Source organism: Pseudophryne corroboree, chromosome 5, assembly GCF_028390025.1.
Source record: "Pseudophryne corroboree isolate aPseCor3 chromosome 5, aPseCor3.hap2, whole genome shotgun sequence".
Classification (NCBI taxonomy): Eukaryota; Metazoa; Chordata; class Amphibia; order Anura; family Myobatrachidae; genus Pseudophryne; species Pseudophryne corroboree.
Window position 1 is genome coordinate 102,209,985 of NC_086448.1, and position 18,837 is coordinate 102,228,821.

The following is an 18,837-nucleotide window of genomic DNA, read 5'->3' on the forward strand; positions in this document are numbered from 1 at the left end:
AGGGCGGTTATTGCAAGCCTGGAAGAGGGGGATTACATGGTATCACTGGACATCAAGGATGCTTACCTGCATGTCCCCATTTACCATCCTCACCAGGAGTACCTCAGATTTGGGGTACAGGATTGTCATTACCAATTCCAGACGTTGCCGTTCGGCCTGTCCACGGCACCGAGGGTATTTACCAAGGTAATGGCCGAAATTATGATACTCCTTCGAAAAAGGGGAGTTTTAATTATCCCATACTTGGACGATCTCCTGATAAAGCCGAGGTCCAGGGAGCAGTTGTTGGTCGGCGTAGCACTATCTCAGGAGGTGCTACACCAGCACGGTTGGATTCTAAATATTCCAAAGTCACAGCTGGTTCCTGCGACACGTCTACTGTTCCTGGGGATGATTCTGGACACAGTCCAGAAAAAAGTGTTTCTCCCAGAAGAGAAAGCCAAGGAGCTGTCATCTCTAGTCAGAGGCCTCCTGAAACCAAAACAGGTGTCGGTGCATCACTGCACGCGAGTCCTGGGAAATATGGTAGCTTCCAACGAAGCAATTCCATTCGGCAGGTTCCATGCCAGAACTTTTCAGTGGGACCTGTTGGACAAGTGGTCCGGATCGCATCTTCAGATGCATCGGTTGATAACCCTGTCTCCAAGGACCAGGGTATCTCTGCTGTGGTGGCTGCAAAGTGCTCATCTTCAAGAGGGCCACAGATTCTGCATACAGGACTGGGTCCTGGTGACCACGGATGCCAGCCTTCGAGGCTGGGGGGCAGTCACACAGGGAAGAAACTTCCAAGGACTTTGGTCAAGTCAGGAGACTTCCCTACACATAAATGTTCTGGAACTGAGGGCCATTTACAATGCCCTAAGTCAGGCAAAACCCCTGCTTCAAAACCAGCCGGTTCTGATCCAGTCAGACAACATCACGGCAGTCGCCCATGTAAACCGACAGGGCAGCACAAGAAGCAGGACGGCGATGGCAGAAGCCACAAGGATTCTCCGATGGGCGGAAAGTCACGTGTTAGCACTGTCAGCAGTGTTCATTCCGGGAGTGGACAACTGGGAAGCAGACTTCCTCAGCAGGCACGACCTCCACCCGGGAGAGTGGGGACTTCATCCAGAAGTCTTCCAACTGATTGTAAACCGTTGGGAAAGGCCACAGGTGGACATGATGGCGTCCCGCCTAAACAAAAAGCTAGAAAAATATTGCGCCAGGTCAAGGGACCCTCAGGCGATAGCTGTGGACGCTCTAGTGACACCGTGGGTGTACCGGTCGGTTTATGTGTTCCTCCCTCTTCCTCTCATACCCAAGGTACTGAGGATAATAAGGAAAAGAGGAGTAAGAACTATACTCATTGTTCCGGATTGGCCAAGAAGCGCTTGGTACCCGGAACTTCAAGAATTGATCTCAGAGGACCCATGGCCTCTGCCGCTCAGACAGGACCTGCTGCTGCAGGGGCCCTGTCTGTTCCAAGACTTACCGCGGCTGCGTTTGACGGCATGGCGGTTGAACACCGGATCCTAAAAGAAAAGGGTATTCCGGAGAAAGTAATTCCTACGCTCATTAAAGCTAGAAAAGATGTAACCGTACAACATTATCACCGCATATGGCGAAAATATGTTGCGTGGTGTGAGGCCAGGAAGGCCCCAACGGAGGAGTTTCAGCTGGGTCGATTTCTGTACTTCCTACAGTCAGGGGTGACTATGGGCCTAAAACTGGGTTCCATTAAGGTCCAGATTTCGGCTCTGTCGATTTTCTTCCAAAAAGAACTGGCTTCACTGCCTGAAGTTCAGACATTTGTTAAGGGAGTGCTGCATATTCAGCCTCCTTTTTGTGCCTCCAGTGGCACCGTGGGACCTCAATGTGGTGTTGGGTTTCCTAAAGTCACATTGGTTTGAGCCACTTAAAACCGTGGATTTAAAATATCTCACGTGGAAAGTGGTCATGCTTTTGGCCTTGGCTTCGGCTAGGCGAGTGTCAGAATTGGCGGCTTTGTCATGTAAAAGCCCCTATTTGATTTTCCATATGGATAGGGCAGAATTGAGGACTCGTCCCCAGTTTCTCCCTAAGGTGGTATCAGCTTTTCACTTGAACCAACCTATTGTTGTGCCTGCGGCTACTAGGGACTTGGAGGACTCCAAGTTACTGGACGTAGTCAGGGCCTTGAAAATTTATGTTTCCAGGACGACTGGAGTCAGGAAGACTGACTCGCTGTTTATCCTGTATGCACCCAACAAACTGGGTGCTCCTGCTTCGAAGCAGACTATTGCTCGCTGGATTTGTAGCACAATTCAGCATGCGCATTCTGCGGCTGGCCTGCCGCAGCCTAAATCTGTAAAAGCCCATTCCACGAGGAAAGTGGGCTCTTCTTGGGCGGCTGCCCGAGGGGTCTCGGCTTTACAACTTTGCCGAGCTGCTACTTGGTCAGGGGCAAACACGTTTGCAAAATTCTACAAATTTGATACCCTGGCTGAGGAGGACCTTGAGTTCTCTCATTCGGTGCTGCAGAGTCATCCGCACTCTCCCGCCCGTTTGGGAGCTTTGGTATAATCACCATGGTCCTTACGGAGTCCCAGCATCCACTTAGGACGTCAGAGAAAATAAGAATTTACTTACCGATAATTCTATTTCTCATAGTCCGTAGTGGATGCTGGGAACTCCGTAAGGACCATGGGGAATAGCGGCTCCGCAGGAGACTGGGCACAAAAGTAAAGCTTTAGGACTACCTGGTGTGCACTGGCTCCTCCCCCTATGACCCTCCTCCAAGCCTCAGTTAGGATACTGTGCCCGGACGAGCGTACACAATAAGGAAGGATTTATGAATCCCGGGTAAGACTCATACCAGCCACACCGATCACACCGTACAACCTGTGATCTGAATCCAGTTAACAGCATGATAACAGAGGAGCCTCTGGAAAGATGGCTCACAACCACAATAACCCGATTTTTGTAACAATAACTATGTACAAGTATTGCAGACAATCCGCACTTGGGATGGGCGCCCAGCATCCACTACGGACTATGAGAAATAGAATTATCGGTAAGTAAATTCTTATTTTCTCTGACGTCCTAGTGGATGCTGGGAACTCCGTAAGGACCATGGGGATTATACCAAAGCTCCCAAACGGGCGGGAGAGTGCGGATGACTCTGCAGCACCGAATGAGAGAACTCCAGGTCCTCCTCAGCCAGGGTATCAAATTTGTAGAATTTAGCAAACGTGTTTGCCCCTGACCAAGTAGCTGCTCGGCAAAGTTGTAAAGCCGAGACCCCTCGGGCAGTCGCCCAAGATGAGCCCACTTTCCGTGTGGAATGGGCTTTTACAGATTTTGGCTGTGGCAGGCCTGCCACAGAATGTGCAAGCTGAATTGTGCTACAAATCCAACGAGCAATAGTCTGCTTAGAAGCAGGAGCACCCAGCTTGTTGGGTGCATACAGGATAAACAGCGAGTCAGATTTTCTGACTCCAGCCGTCCTGGAAACATATATTTTCAGGGCCCTGACTACATCCAGCAACTTGGAGTCCTCCAAGTCCCTAGTAGCCGCAGGTACCACAATAGCCTGGTTCACGTGAAACGCTGAAAACCGCTTAGGGAGAAATTGAGGATGAGTCCTCAATTCCGCCCTGTCTGGAAGATCAGATAAGGGCCTTTACAGGATAAAGCCCCCAATTCTGACACGCGCCTGGCCGAGGCCAGGGCCAACAACATGACCACTTTCCATGTGAGATATTTTAACTCCACAGATTCAAGTGGTTCAAACCAATGTGACTTTAGGAACCCCAAAACTACATTGAGATCCCAAGGTGCCACTGGAGGCACAAAAGGAGGCTGTATATACAGTACCCCTTTTACAAACGTCTGAACTTCAGGAACTGAAGCTAGTTCTTTCTGGAAGAAAATTGACAGGGCCGAAATTGAACCTTAATGGACCCCAATTTTAGGCACATAGACACTCCTGTTTACAGGAAATGCAGGAATCGACCTAGTTGAAAATTCCTCCATCGGGGCCTTACTGGCCTCGCACCCCGCAACATATTTTCGCCAAATGCGGTGATAATGCTTTGCGGTTACATCCTTCCTGGCTTGATCAGGGTAGGGATGACTTCATCCGGAATGCCTTTTTCCTTCAGGATCCGGCGTTCAACCGCCCTGCCGTTAAACGCAGCCGCGGTAAGCCTTGGAATAGACAGGGTCCTTGCTGGAGCAGGTCCCTTCTTAGAGGTAGAGGCCACGGGTCCTCCGTGAGCATCTCTTGAAGTTCCGGGTACCAAGTCCTTCTTGGCCAATCCGGAGCCACGAGTATAGTTCTTACTCCCCTCCGTCTTATAATTCTCAGTACTTTTGGTATGAGAGGAAGAGGAGGGAACACATACACTGACTGGTACACCCACGGTGTTACCAGAGCGTCCACAGCTATTGCCTGAGGTTCCCTTGACCTGGCGCAATACCTGTCCAATTTTTTGTTTAGGCGGGACGCCATCATGTCCACCTTTGGTTTTTCCCAATGGTTTACAATCATGTGGAAGACTTCTGGGTGAAGTCCCCACTCTCCCGGGTGGAGGCCGTGCCTGCTGAGGAAGTCTGCTTCCCAGTTGTCCACTCCGGGAGTGAATGAATACTGCTGACAGTGCTATCCCATGATTTTCCGCCCAGCGAAGAATCCTTGCAGCTTCTGCCATTGACTGCTTCTTGTGCCACCCTGTCTGTTTACATGGGTGACTGCCGTGATGTTGTCCGACTGGATCAACACCGGCTGACCTTGAAGCAGAGGTCTTGCTAAGCTGAGAGCATTGTAAATGGCCCTTAGCTCCAGGATATTTATGTGAAATGATGTCTCCAGGCTTGACCATAAGCCCTGGAAATTTTTTCCCTGTGTGACTGCTCCCCAGCCTCGCAGGCTGGCATCCGTGGTCACCAGGACCCAGTCCTGAATGCCGACTCTGCGGCCCTCTAGAAGATGAGCACTCTGCAACCACCACAGGAGGGACACCCTTGTCCTTGGTGACCGGGTTATCCGCTGATGCATCTTAAGATGCGACCCGGACCATTTGTCCCGCAGGTCCCACTGGAAAGTTCTTGCGTGGAATCTGCCGAATGGCTTTTCTTCGTAGGAAGCTACCATTTTTCCCAGAACCCTTGTGCAGTGATGCACTGAGACTTGGCTCGGTTTTAGGAGGTTCCTGACTAGCACGGATAACTCCCTGGCTCTCTCCTCCGGGAGAAACACCTTTTTCTGAACTGTGTCCAGAATCATCCCTAGGAACAGAAGACGAGTCGTCGGAACCAGCTGCGATTTTGGAATATTGAGAATCCAATCTTGCTGTCGCCACACTACCTGAGATAGTGCTACACCGACCTCCAACTGTTCCCAGGATCTTACCCTTATCAGGAGATCGTCCAAGTAAGGGGTAACTAAAACTCCCTTCCTTCGAAGGAGTATCATCATTTCGGCCATTACCTTGGTAAAGACCCGGGGTGCCGTGGACCATCCAAACGGCAGCGTCTGAAACTGATGACAGTTCTGTACCCCAAACCTGAGGTACCCTTGGTGAGAAGGGTAAATTTGGACATGAAGGTAAGCATCCTTGATGTCCAGAGACACCATGTAGTCCCCTTCTCTTGAATTTGAACCTCTGTATGTAAGTGTTCAAAGATTTTAGATTTAAAATCGGTCTCACCGAGCCGTCCGGCTTCGGTACCACAACAGTGTGGAGTAATACCCCTTTCCCTGTTGCAGGAGGGGTACCTTAATTATCACGTGCTGGGAATACAGCTTGTGAATGGCTTCCAACACTGCCTCCCTGTCTGCTTGTAAAGCCCCAGCGTCATGCTGAGGGCTTGGCAGAGGCGGGGGAGGGCTTCTGTTCCTGGGAACTGGCTGATTTCTGCAGCCGTTTCCCTCTCTGTCACGGGGCAGAAATGAGGAACCTTTTGCCCACGTGCCCTTATGGGAACGAAAGGACTGCGCCTGATAATAAGGCATCTTCTTATGTTGAGAGGTGACCTGGGGTAAAAACGTGGATTTCCCAGCTGTTGCCGTGGCCACCAGGTCTGAAAGACCGACCCCAAATAACTCCTCCCCTTTATAAGGCAATACTTCCATATGCCATTTGGAATCCGCATCACCTGACCACTGTCGTGTCCATAACCCTCTTCTGGCAGAAATGGACAGCGCACTTACTCTTGATGCCAGTCGGCAAATATCCCGCTGTGCATCACACATATATAGAAATGCATCTTTTAAATGCTCTACAGGCAATAATATACTGTCCCTATCTAGGGTATCAATATTTTCAGTCAGGGAATCCGACCACGCCAACCCAGCACTGCACATCCAGGCTGAGGCGATTGCTGGTCGCAGTATAACACCAGTATGTGTGTAAATACATTTTAGGATACCCTCCTGCTTTCTATCAGCAGGATCCTTAAGGGCGGCCATCTCAGGAGAGGGTAGAGCCCTTGTTTTGACAAGCGTGTGAGCGCTTTATCCCCCCTAGGGGGTGTTCCCCAACGCACCCTAACCTCTGGCGGGAAAGGATATATGCCAATAACTTTTTAGAAATTATCAGTTTTTTTATCGGGGGAAACCCACGCTTCATCACACACCTCATTTAATTTCTCAGATTCAGGAAAACTACAGGTAGTTTTTCCTCACTGAACATAATACCCCTATTGGTGGTACTCGTATTATCAGAAATGTGTAAAACATTTTCCATTGCCTCAATCATGTAACGTGTGGCCCTACTGGAAGTCATATTTGTCTCTTCCCCGTCGACACTGGAGTCAGTATCCGTGTCGGCGTCTGTATTTGCCATCTGAGGTAACGGGCGCTTTAGAGCCCCTGACGGCCTATGAGACGTCTGGACAGGCACAAGCTGAGTAGCCGGCTGTCTCATGTCAATCACTGTCTTTTGTAAAGAGCTGACACTGTCATGTAATTCCTTCCAGCAGTTTATCCACTCAGGTGTCGACCCCCTAGGGGGTGACATCCCTATTACAGGCAATTTGCTCCGCCTCCACATCATTTTCCTCCTCATACATGTCGACACAAACGTACCGACACACAGCACACACACAGGGAATGCTCTGATAGAGGACAGGACCCCACTAGCCCTTTGGGGAGACAGAGGGAGAGTTTGCCAGCACACACCAGAGCGCTATATATATACAGGGATAACCTTATATAAGTGTTTTTCCCCTTATAGCTGCTGTATTGTTTATACTGCGCCTAATTAGTGCCCCCCTCTCTTTTTTAACCCTTTCTGTAGTGTAGTGACTGCAGGGGAGAGCCAGGGAGCTTCCCTCCAACGGAGCTGTGAGGGAAAATGGCGCCAGTGTGCTGAGGAGATAGGCTCCGCCCCTTTCTCGGCGGCCTTTTCTCCCGTTTTTCAGTGTAATCTGGCAGGGGTTAAAATTCATCCATATAGCCCTGGGGGCTATATGTGATGTATTTTCGCCAGCCAAGGTGTTTTTATTGCTGCTCAGGGCGCCCCCCCCTAGCGCCCTGCACCCTCAGTGACCGAAGTGTGCTGAGGAGCAATGGCGCACAGCTGCAGTGCTGTGCGCTACCTTGGTGAAGACAGGATGTCTTCTGCCGCCGATTTTCCGGACCTCTTCTTGCTTCTGGCTCTGTAAGGGTGCCGGCGGCGCGGCTCTGGGACCGGACTCCATGGCTGGGCCTGTGTTCGATCCCTCTGGAGCTAATGGTGTCCAGTAGCCTAAGAAGCCCAATCCACTCTGCACGCAGGTGAGTTCGCTTCTTCTCCCCTTAGTCCCTCGATGCAGTGAGCCTGTTGCCAGCAGGTCTCACTGAAAATAAAAAACCTAAAACTAAACTTTCCACTAAGCAGCTCAGGAGAGCCCCTAGTGTGCACCCTTCTCGTTCGGGCACAAAAATCTAACTGAGGCTTGGAGGAGGGTCATAGGGGGAGGAGCCAGTGCACACCAGGTAGTCCTAAAGCTTTACTTTTGTGCCCAGTCTCCTGCGGAGCCGCTATTCCCCATGGTCCTTACGGAGTTCCCAGCATCCACTAGGACGTCAGAGAGAATAAGATTTTACTCACCGGTAAATCTATTTCTCGTAGTCCGTAGTGGATGCTGAGCGCCCGTCCCAAGTGCGGACTGTCTGCAATACTTGTATATAGTTATTGTTAACTAAAGGGTTATTGTTGAGCCATCTGTTGAGAGGCTCTGTTATGTTCATACTGTTAACTGGGTATAATATCACGAGTTATACGGTGTGATTGGTGTGGCTGGTATGAGTCTTACCCGGGATTCAAAATCCTTCCTTATTGTGTCAGCTCTTCCGGGCACAGTATCCTAACTGAGGTCTGGAGGAGGGTCATAGTGGGAGGAGCCAGTGCACACCAGGTAGTCCTAAAGCTTTCTTAGTTGTGCCCAGTCTCCTGCGGAGCCGCTATTCCCCATGGTCCTTACGGAGTCCCAGCATCCACTACGGACTACGAGAAATAGATTTACCGGTAAGGAAAAATCTTATTTTAGAGTGCCCAGTCTCCTGCGGAGCCAGTCTATTCCCCATGGTCCTTACGGAGTTCCCAGCATCCACTAGGACGTCAGAGAAATTGCGACTTTACCGGATGTTCATACTTTCACTCAGGGTGTGTTGCGTATCCAACCTCCCTATGTCCCGCCTGTGGCTCCTTGGGATTTGCCTGTGGTTTTGGAGGCGTTGCAGGAGCCTCCATTTGAACCCCTTGGTTCAGCTGACCTTAAGAGGCTTTCCCTTAAGGTGGTGTTCTTGCTGGCTATTGCCTCGGCTAGAAGAGTGTCGGATTTGGGTGCCCTTTCCTGTAGTTGCCCATATCTGATTTTTCACCGTGACCGGGCGGTACTTCGGACTCGTCCTGGTTATTTACCAAAGGTGGTGTTCTCGTTCCACCTTAATCAGGAGATTGTGGTTCTGGCCTTTGTCTCTCCTGATTTGTCTCCCAAAGAGCGGTCTTTGGATGTGGTACGGGCTCTCCGTATCTATGTGAAGAGAACTGCTTCTATTCGAAAGTCTGATTCTCTCTTTGTTTTGTTTGGATTTCACAAACGTGGCTGGCCTGCTCACAAGCAAACCCTGGCCAGATGGATTAGAATGGTGATTGCACATGCTTATGTGAAGGCTGGTCTGTCCGCTCCTGCTCACATTACGGCCCATTCTACTCGGTCTGTTGGACCTTCTTGGGCAGCCCAACGTGGTGCGACCCTTGACCAATTGTGCAAGGCGGCTACGTGGTCCTCCGGGAACACGTTCATAAGGTTCTATGCTTTCGATACTGCCGCTTCCCAGGATGCTTCCTTTGGACGCCGGGTTCTTGTGCCCGCTACAGTGCGTTCCCTCCCATAAGGAACTGCTTTAGGACATCCCCATTGTCCATCCTTGTGGAGCCCAGTGTACCCCGCAGCAGAAAACGAGTTTTATGGTAAGAACTTACCGTTGTTAAAACTCTTTCTGCGAGGCACACTGGGCTCCACAAGGCGCCCACCCTGACGCACTTAGCTTCTTCGGGTTGGTATGGCATTAGCCGCTGACACTTCTCCTGTTGTGAGAGTGTGGTGTATGTGGCTACTAACCGTTGTCGTCTCTTTTCCTGCTACTGCATTGGGCTGGTTAACTAAAAACTGAGCTCCTGTGCTGGGAGGCGGGGTTATAGAGGAGGTGGCGCTGTGCATTCTGGCCAACAGTCAAAGCTTTGAGCTTGTTGGTGCCTCAGATTAAGATCCTACTCTACACCCCATATTGTCCATCCTTGTGGAGCCCAGTGTACCTCGCAGAGAGAGTTTTAACAACGGTAAGTTCTTACCATAACACTCGATACCCCATGGAGGCGCAAGCAAAATTTAGAGGCTTTCCTATCTGTAATTACCTACAATGAATCTTGTTCTATGGGGGTCATTCCGAGTTGATCGCACGTAGGAACTTTTTGCTGGTTGTGCGATTAACTTGACATCGCCTATGGGGGAGTGTATATCTGCATAGCAGGGCTGCGATTGCTTGTGCAGCCCTGCTATGCTAAAAACATTTCAAGCAAAACAAGAGTATCCCTAGACCTACTTACCCTTTGCGACGTATCCAACGATGCAGGTCCCGGATTTGACGTCAGACATCCGCCACCACGCCTTCCTCCTGTCAATCTTATTGCGGTCGCCGCTGCGACCGCTTTCCTCATTACCGGCGTCATTGCCGTCGCCGGGCAACAAAGCACGCATGCAATGCGCACACCGCGCATGCGCAGTCCTGATGCCTTCGCACCACTACGAAGAACCACTGCGTGCGAACTGGTCAGAATGACCCCCTATATCTCTACCAAAATTACAAAAAATAAGAATTTACTTACCGATAATTCTATTTCTCGGAGTCCGTAGTGGATGCTGGGGTTCCTGAAAGGACCATGGGGAATAGCGGCTCCGCAGGAGACAGGGCACAAAAGTAAAGCTTTTACAGGTCAGGTGGTGTGTACTGGCTCCTCCCCCTATGACCCTCCTCCAGACTCCAGTTAGGTACTGTGCCCGGACGAGCGTACACAATAAGGGAGGATTTTGAATCCCGGGTAAGACTCATACCAGCCACACCAATCACACCGTACAACTTGTGATCTAAACCCAGTTAACAGTATGATAACAGAGGAGCCTCTGAAAGATGGCTTCCTAAACAATAACCCGAATTAGTTAACAATAACTATGTACAAGTATTGCAGATAATCCGCACTTGGGATGGGCGCCCAGCATCCACTACGGACTCCGAGAAATAGAATTATCGGTAAGTAAATTCTTATTTTCTCTATCGTCCTAAGTGGATGCTGGGGTTCCTGAAAGGACCATGGGGATTATACCAAAGCTCCCAAACGGGCGGGAGAGTGCGGATGACTCTGCAGCACCGAATGAGAGAACTCCAGGTCCTCCTTTGCCAGGGTATCAAATTTGTAAAAATTTACAAACGTGTTCTCCCCTGACCACGTAGCTGCTCGGCAGAGTTGTAATGCCGAGACCCCTCGGGCAGCCGCCCAAGATGAGCCCACCTTCCTTGCGGAATGGGCCTTAACAGATTTAGGCTGTGGCAGGCCTGCCACAGAATGTACAAGTTGAATTTTGTTACAAATCCAACGAGCAATCGACTGCTTAGAAGCAGGTGCACCCAACTTGTTGGGTGCATACAGTATAAACAGCGAGTCAGATTTTCTGACTCCAGCCGTCCTTTAAATGTATATTTTTAAGGCTCTGACAACGTCCAACAACTTGGAGTCCTTCAAGTCGTCTGTAGCCGCAGGCACTACAATAGGCTGGTTCAGGTGAAACGCTGATACCACCTTAGGGAGAAAATGCGGACGCGTCCGCAGCTCTGCCCTATGTCGAATGGAAAATTAAATAAGGGCTTTTATAAAACAAAGCCGCCAGTTCAGATACTCTCCCAGCCGAAGCCAGGGCCAGTAACATAGTCACTTTCCATGTGAGATATTTCAAATCCACATTCTTTAGTGGTTCAAACCAATTGGATTTGAGGAAATCTAAAACTACATTTAGATCCCACGGTGCCACCTTAGGCACCACAGGAGGCTGTATATGCAGTACTCCTTTGATAAAAATCTGGACCTCAGGGACTGAGGCCAATTCTTTTTGGAAGAATATTGATAGGGCCGAAATTTGAACCTTAATAGATCCCAATTTGAGACCCATAGACAATCCTGATTGCAGGAAATGTAGGAAAACGACCCAGTTGAAATTCCTCCATCGGAGCCCTCCGCTGCTCGCACCACGCAACATATTTTCGCCAAATACGGCGATAATGCTTCGCGGTGACTTCCTTCCTTGCCTTTATCAAGGTAGGAATGACTTCTTCTGGAATGCCTTTTCCTTTTAGGATCTGGCATTCAAACGCCATGCCGTCAAACGCAGCCGCGGTAAGTCTTGAAAAAGACAAGGACCCTGCTGAAGCAGGTCCCTTCTCAGAAGTAGAGGCCACGGATCGTCCGTGACCATCTCTTGAAGTTCCGGGTACCAAGTCCTTCTTGGCCAATCCGGAGCCACTAGTCTTACTCCTCTTTGCCGTATAATCCTCAATACCTTTGGTATGAGAGGCAGAGGAGGAAACACATATACCGACTGGTACACCCAAGGTGTTACCAGCGCGTCCACAGCTATTGCCTGCGGATCTCTTGACCTGGCGCAATACCTGTCCAGTGTTTTGTTGAGGCGAGACGCCATCATGTCCACCATTGGTTTTACCCAACGGTTTAATAGCATGTGGAAAACTTCTGGATGAAGTCCCCACTCTCCCGGGTGAAGGTCGTGTCTGCTGAGGAAGTCTGCTTCCCAGTTGTCCACGCCCGGGATGAATACTGCTGACAGTGCTATCACGTGATTCTCCGCCCAGCGAAGGATCCTGGCAGCCTCTGCCATTGCCCTCCTGCTTCTTGTGCCGCCCTGTCTGTTTACATGGGCGACTGCCGTGATGTTGTCCGACTGGATCAACACCGGTCTTTCTTGAAGCAGAGGTTCCGCCTGGCTTAGAGCATTGTAGATTGCTCTTAGTTCCAGAATGCTTATGTGAAGAGACTTTTTCAGGCTCGACCACACTCCCTGGAAATTTCTTCCCTGTGTGACTGCTCCCCAGCCTCTCAGGCTGGCATCCGTGGTCACCAGGATCCAATCCTGCATGCCGAATCTGCGGCCCTCCAATAGATGAGCCTCCTGCAACCACCACAGAAGGGATACCCTTGTCCTCGGCGACAGGGTTATCCGCAGGTGCATCTGAAGATGCGACCCTGACCATTTGTCCAACAGATCCCTTTGCATGGAATCTGCCGAAAGGGATTGCTTCGTAAGAAGCTACCATTTTTTCCCAGGACTCTTGTGCATTGATGTACAGACACCTTTCCTGGTTTTAGGAGGTTCCTGACCAGGTCAGATAACTCCTTGGCTTTTTCTTCGGGAAGAAAAACCTTTTTCTGAACTGTGTCCAGAATCATCCCCAGGAACAGCAGACGAGTTGTCGGCATTAATTGGGATTTTGTAATATTCAGAATCCATCCGTGCTGCTTTAGCACCTCTTGAGATAGTGCTAAACCCATCTCTAGCTGTTCTCTGGACCTTGCCCTTATTAGGAGATCGTCCAAGTATGGGACAATTAATACGCCTTTTCTTCGAAGAAGAAATATTATCTCGGCCATTACCTTTGTAAAGACCCGAGGTGCCGTGGACAAACCAAACGGCAGCGTCTGAAACTGATAGTGACAGTTTTGTACAACGAACCTGAGGTACCCCTGGTGTGAGGGGTAATTGGAATGTGGAGATACGCATCCTTGATGTCCAAGGATACCATAAAGTCCCCTTCTTCCAGGTTCGCTATCACTGCTCTGAGTGACTCCATCTTGAACTTGAACTTCTTTATGTACAGGTTCAAGGACTTCAGATTTAGAATAGGCCTTACCGAGCCATCCGGCTTCGGTACCACAAAAAGAGTGGAATAATACCCCTTCCCTTGTTGTAGAAGAGGTACCTTGACTATCACCTGCTGAGAATACAGCTTGTGAATGGCTTCCAAAACCGTCTCCCTTTCTGAGGGGGACGTTGGTAAAGCAGACTTCAGGAAACGGCGAGGTGGCTCTGTCTCTAATTTCAACCTGTACCCCTGAGATATTATCTGCAGGATCCAGGGATTTACCTGCGAGTGAGCCCACTGCGCGCTGTAATTCTTGAGACGACCGCCTACCGCCCCCGAGTCCGCTTGCGAAGCCCCAGCGTCATGCTGAGGCTTTTGTAGAAGCCGGGGAGGGCTTCTGTTCCTGGGAAGGAGCTGCCTGTTGCTGTCTCTTCCCTCGTCCTCTGCCTCGTGGCAGATATGAATAGCCCTTTGCTCTCTTATTTTTAAAGGAACGAAAGGGCTGCGGTTGAAAGGTCGGTGCCTTTTTCTGTTGGGGAGTGACTTGAGGTAGAAAGGTGGATTTCCCGGCCGTAGCCGTGGCCACCAAATCCGATAGACCGACCCCAAATAACTCCTCTACGCATCGCCTGTCCACTGTCGTGTCCATAAAGCTCTTCTGGCCGAAATGGACATAGCACTTACCCGTGATGCCAGTGTGCAGATATCTCTCTGTGCATCACGCATATAAAGAAATGCATCCTTTATTTGTTCTAACGACAGTAAAATATTGTCCCTGTCCAGGGTATCAATATTTTCGATCAGGGACTCTGACCAAACTACCCCAGCACTGCACATCCAGGCAGTCGCAATAGCTGGTCGTAGTATAACACCTGCATGTGTGTATATACCTTTTTGGATATTTTCCATCCTCCTATCTGATGGATCTTTAAGTGCGGCCGTCTCAGGAGAGGGTAACGCCACTTGTTTTGATAAGCGTGTTAGCGCTTTGTCCACCCTAGGAGGTGTTTCCCAGCGCTCCCTAACCTCTGGCGGGAAAGGGTATAAAGCCAATAACTTCTTTGAAATTAGCAGTTTTTTATCGGGGCACCCCACGCTTCATCACACACGTCATTTAATTCTTCTGATTCGGTAAAAACTACTGGTAGTTTTTTCACACCCCACATAATACCCTGTTTAGTGGTACCTGTAGTATCAGCTAAATGTAACATCTCCTTTATTGCCAAAATCATATAACGTGTGGCCCTACTGGAAAATACGGTTGATTCGTCACCTTCACCACCGGAATCAGTGCCTGTGTCTGGGTCTGTGTCGACCGACTGAGGCAAGGGGCGTTTTACAGCCCCTGACGGTGTTTGAGGCGCCTGGACAGGCACTAATTGAGTGTCCGGCCGCCTCATGTCGGCAAACGACTGCTTAAGCGAGTTGACGCTATCCCGTAATTCCACAAATAAAGGCATCCATTCTGGTGTCGACCCCCTAGGAGGTGACATCCTCATATTTGGCAATTGCTCCGCCTCCACACCAATAACGTCCTCATACATGTCGACACACACGTACCGACACACAGCAGACACACAGGGAATGCTCTATACGAAGACAGGACCCACTAGCCCTTTGGGGAGACAGAGGGAGAGTCTGCCAGCACACACCAAAAAACGCTATATATGACAGGGATAGCCTTATGATTAAGTGCTCCCTTATAGCTGCTTTTATATTAATATATTGCCATTTATTTTGCCCCCCCTCTCTGTTATACCCTGTTTCTGTAGTGCAGTGCAGGGGAGAGACCTGGGAGCCTTCCTGACCAGCGGAGCTGTGACAGAAAATGGCGCCGTGTGCTGAGGAGATAGGCCCCGCCCCTTTTTCGGCGGGCTCGTCTCCCGCTATTTAGTACATTTAGGCAGGGGTAAATATCTCCATATAGCCTCTGGGGCTATATGTGAGGTATTTTTAGCCTTTTTAAAGGTTTTCATTTGCCTCCCAGGGCGCCCCCCCCCCAGCGCCCTGCACCCTCAGTGACTGCCGTGTGAAGTGTGCTGAGAGGAAAATGGCGCACAGCTGCAGTGCTGTGCGCTACCTTAAGAAGACTGCAGGAGTCTTCAGCCGCCGATTCTGGACCTCTTCTTGCTTCAGCATCTGTGAGGGGGCCGGCGGCGTGGCTCCGGTGACCATCCAGGCTGTACCTGTGATCGTCCCTCTGGAGCTTCATGTCCAGTAGCCAAGAAGCCAATCCATCCTGCACGCAGGTGAGTTCACTTCTTCTCCCCTCTGTCCCTCGTTGCAGTGATCCTGTTGCCAGCAGGAATCACTGTAAAATAAAAAACCTAAGCTAAACTCTCTAAGCAGCTCTTTATGAGAGCCACCTAGAATTGCACCCTTCTCGGCCGGGCACAAAAATCTAACTGGAGTCTGGAGGAGGGTCATAGGGGGAGGAGCCAGTACACACCACCTGACCTGTAAAAGCTTTACTTTTGTGCCCTGTCTCCTGCGGAGCCGCTATTCCCCATGGTCCTTTCAGGAACCCCAGCATCCACTTAGGACGATAGAGAAAAAAGCATTCTATCCATTCCATGAAGGCTGCCATGTAAGATGTAAGGTAATGTTTCTGACTATCTGGGTTGATGGACAAATAGGCAGGTGCCAGTTTTCCCAGACGCAGGTGTTCAGCAAACTGGATGTACCCGATCACAAGGGGGCTGGTTGACCTTTGATTGCACACATATGGGTACAGTCATCACCTCACCTCACCGCATTTACCAGGATGAATGATAATAATACCAATCAAAATCTGAGCATGTGCTTCCTAACCCCCACCCAGGGGTTAAAGTGGGGGGGTGGGATTGAGGTGGAACTGAGTTCCACCACCTATAATCGTAGGGGGAACTAGCTCCACCTCTTCCATTGCCCTGCACAGTAATTCCAACAGAAAAGCCTGCCCCATAACCTACGTCATCACAGTGTTACTGATGAGCTGCAGCCACCTCCCCCTTCCTCAGGTCCTGGTGACTTATGGTCCTGCTCTATCTACAGCCCTCCAACTCCTGGTACTCACACACGCTGTGTCTGTTGGACAGAATTCATCCCCTCCTCAGGTCCCAGTGGCTTTCTTTTCCGGTACAGCATATGTGATGTCATGCGGTCACCCCTGCTGAAGTGAAGAGGAGCAGGCTCTGTGCATTAAGATAAGATGAGAGGGGGCTGGAGGGACAAGAGAGGTGGGGAAGCTGCTGGAGGGACACAGGTGGTGAGTGTTGGAGTGACAGAGGCAGAGATGTGTGTAAGGGGCACTACTGTGGTCATTATATGTAAGGAGCACTACTACTGTGGTCATTATGTGTAAGGAGCACTACTATTGTGGGTATTATGTGTAAGGAGCACTACTACTGTGGTCATTATGTGTAAGGAGCACTACTACTGTGGGTATTCTCTATATAAGCAGCACTACTACTGTGGGCAGATTGTGTATAAGCGGCACTTCTGTGGGCATTATGTGTATAAGGGGCACTACTACTGTTGGAATTGTGCACATGGAGCACTGTATATAAGGGGTACTCCTGTGAGGAATAACGTGTATAAATGGTACCATTGTGTAGCACAATGTGAATAAAGGGCACTACCAAGTGATGTGAACATAATAAGGGACATTAACGGGCATTTTGCCTCTTTTCAACCTCATTAACTATGTTACTATGTGGTGTAATATGAATCAGAGGCACTACATGCGGTGTAATGTGAATAACATTGGGCTACTGTGTGGTGTAATTTGAATTGGGAGTACTACTGTGTGACCATGCTGCTTCTTTGTGAGAGCAATGTCCCTTTATAAAGTATAGGAAGTAGGGCACAAATTTATATTTTGCATGGGGTGCAGAAAACACTAGCACTGGATCTATTTAATGTGGGTGGGGGGAGGGGAGGTGGTAGAGTAAATGAGTTCCACCACCTCTCCAGGACCACTTTAAGCCCTGCCCCCACCCCACACACAGAAACAGCCTCCTTACATTGTGGGGAAGATCTACTGTATGCAGCCAGCTGTGAAAATGGCTTTGCAAATCAGAAAAATATTCAGTGCAATGCTTTGCTATTCAAAGTGACATAACAGTGCCACCTAGCGATGCGCCATGGGAACTGCAGAAAGTAATTTTTGCTGGAAAGATCATTATTGTTAACCCCTTACAAAGTGATCTTAAATATCGAAGCATTTTATAATTATTCTTTCTTAGAGGTTAAATGATCATAAAACATGCAGCCCAGAAAAATTTATATTTTATAAATACAAGTGCCTGCCTAATTCATACACTTGATTAGGTACACTCTCTAACAAAGAACATTTAACAATACTTGTATAAGGGCAAATCTAACCAGTCCCCTCCACCCAGCTGGCCTCTTCATCATCTGCTGAAAGATGTCACTTTTAAATCAAGTGTATTTATATAATCAGTTGCTGATTTTAAAACACCGCACAAAGAGAGTAGAATCTTCAGACAGGTACTACTGTATGTGATATATTTTTATAATAAATAAAAAAAGATAAAACTTGTATTTATTCATCAGTGTCTCTCGATGTGGAAGTCACACAGAATTGTCACTGAGATGATTGCGTACTGCTGTAGCCCACAGCAGAGATAGAGATAACATGCTGCTTTTTTCCCCCACTGCTAAAATGAATCAGATAAATATGATGTTACACATCTGGTGTTCTAATTTTACAGTATCGTCTTGGCAGGGGCGAGGCAGCTGTCTTAGGCATCAAGCTTTGGGGACCTGCAGAATAAAGTGACGTCATTTATTTATTTATTTTTATGCCAAGTATTCAACTATACCTACGTTTATGGTAATTTGTAGAAGGCAAACATAATACATCTGCCTCCCTTCTCCTATAAGCCCTTCACAATCCAATTCAAGCTTCTCTCACTCACTTACAAAGCCCTCACCCACTTCTCTCCCATCTACATCTTTGACCTCATCTCCCTCCACACTCCCGCCCTCTTCACCCCACAAATGCACTGCCTACTGATTACTTCCTCCCATTCCTACCTCCAAGCTTTTACCTGTGCTGCTCCTTCTCTCTGGAATTCTCTCCCTCTATCAGATTCTTTACCTCTATACAAAACTTCAAACAGGCTCTCAAGACCCACTTATTCCTCAAACCCAGCCAAATCTCATCCTAACCCTCTGTTCCACGCTGTCTACCCCATCTGTGTCACCCGTCTGTCTGCCCCTCCCCTTTAGAATGTAAGATCACGAGCAGGGCCCTTTTCCCGCACGTGCTTATCCTTCTCTTACGGTCATCTACTTTGTACAATAGTTTCTGCCAGCCTGCAGCACATTTCAGTGGTATGACCGCTAATACACCAATGTTCATAAACCATGTATATTTTCTGCATGGTTTTCATATTTTGCTCATTTGTTAGGCACTGCGGAACCCTTGTGGAACTATATAAATAAATGATAAG

General features: G+C 49.1%; 2 protein-coding genes across 2 annotated transcripts in view; both read right to left on the reverse strand.

Moving 5' to 3' along the window:
* Positions 1 to 18,837, reverse strand: part of CUBN (cubilin) — a 729,033-nt gene that overhangs the window by 296,727 nt on the left and 413,469 nt on the right. The gene's annotated exons all lie outside the window — the stretch shown is intronic.
* LOC134928700 (cubilin-like) overlaps positions 1 to 18,837 on the reverse strand; it is a 73,780-nt gene that overhangs the window by 54,274 nt on the left and 669 nt on the right. The window lies entirely within an intron of this gene.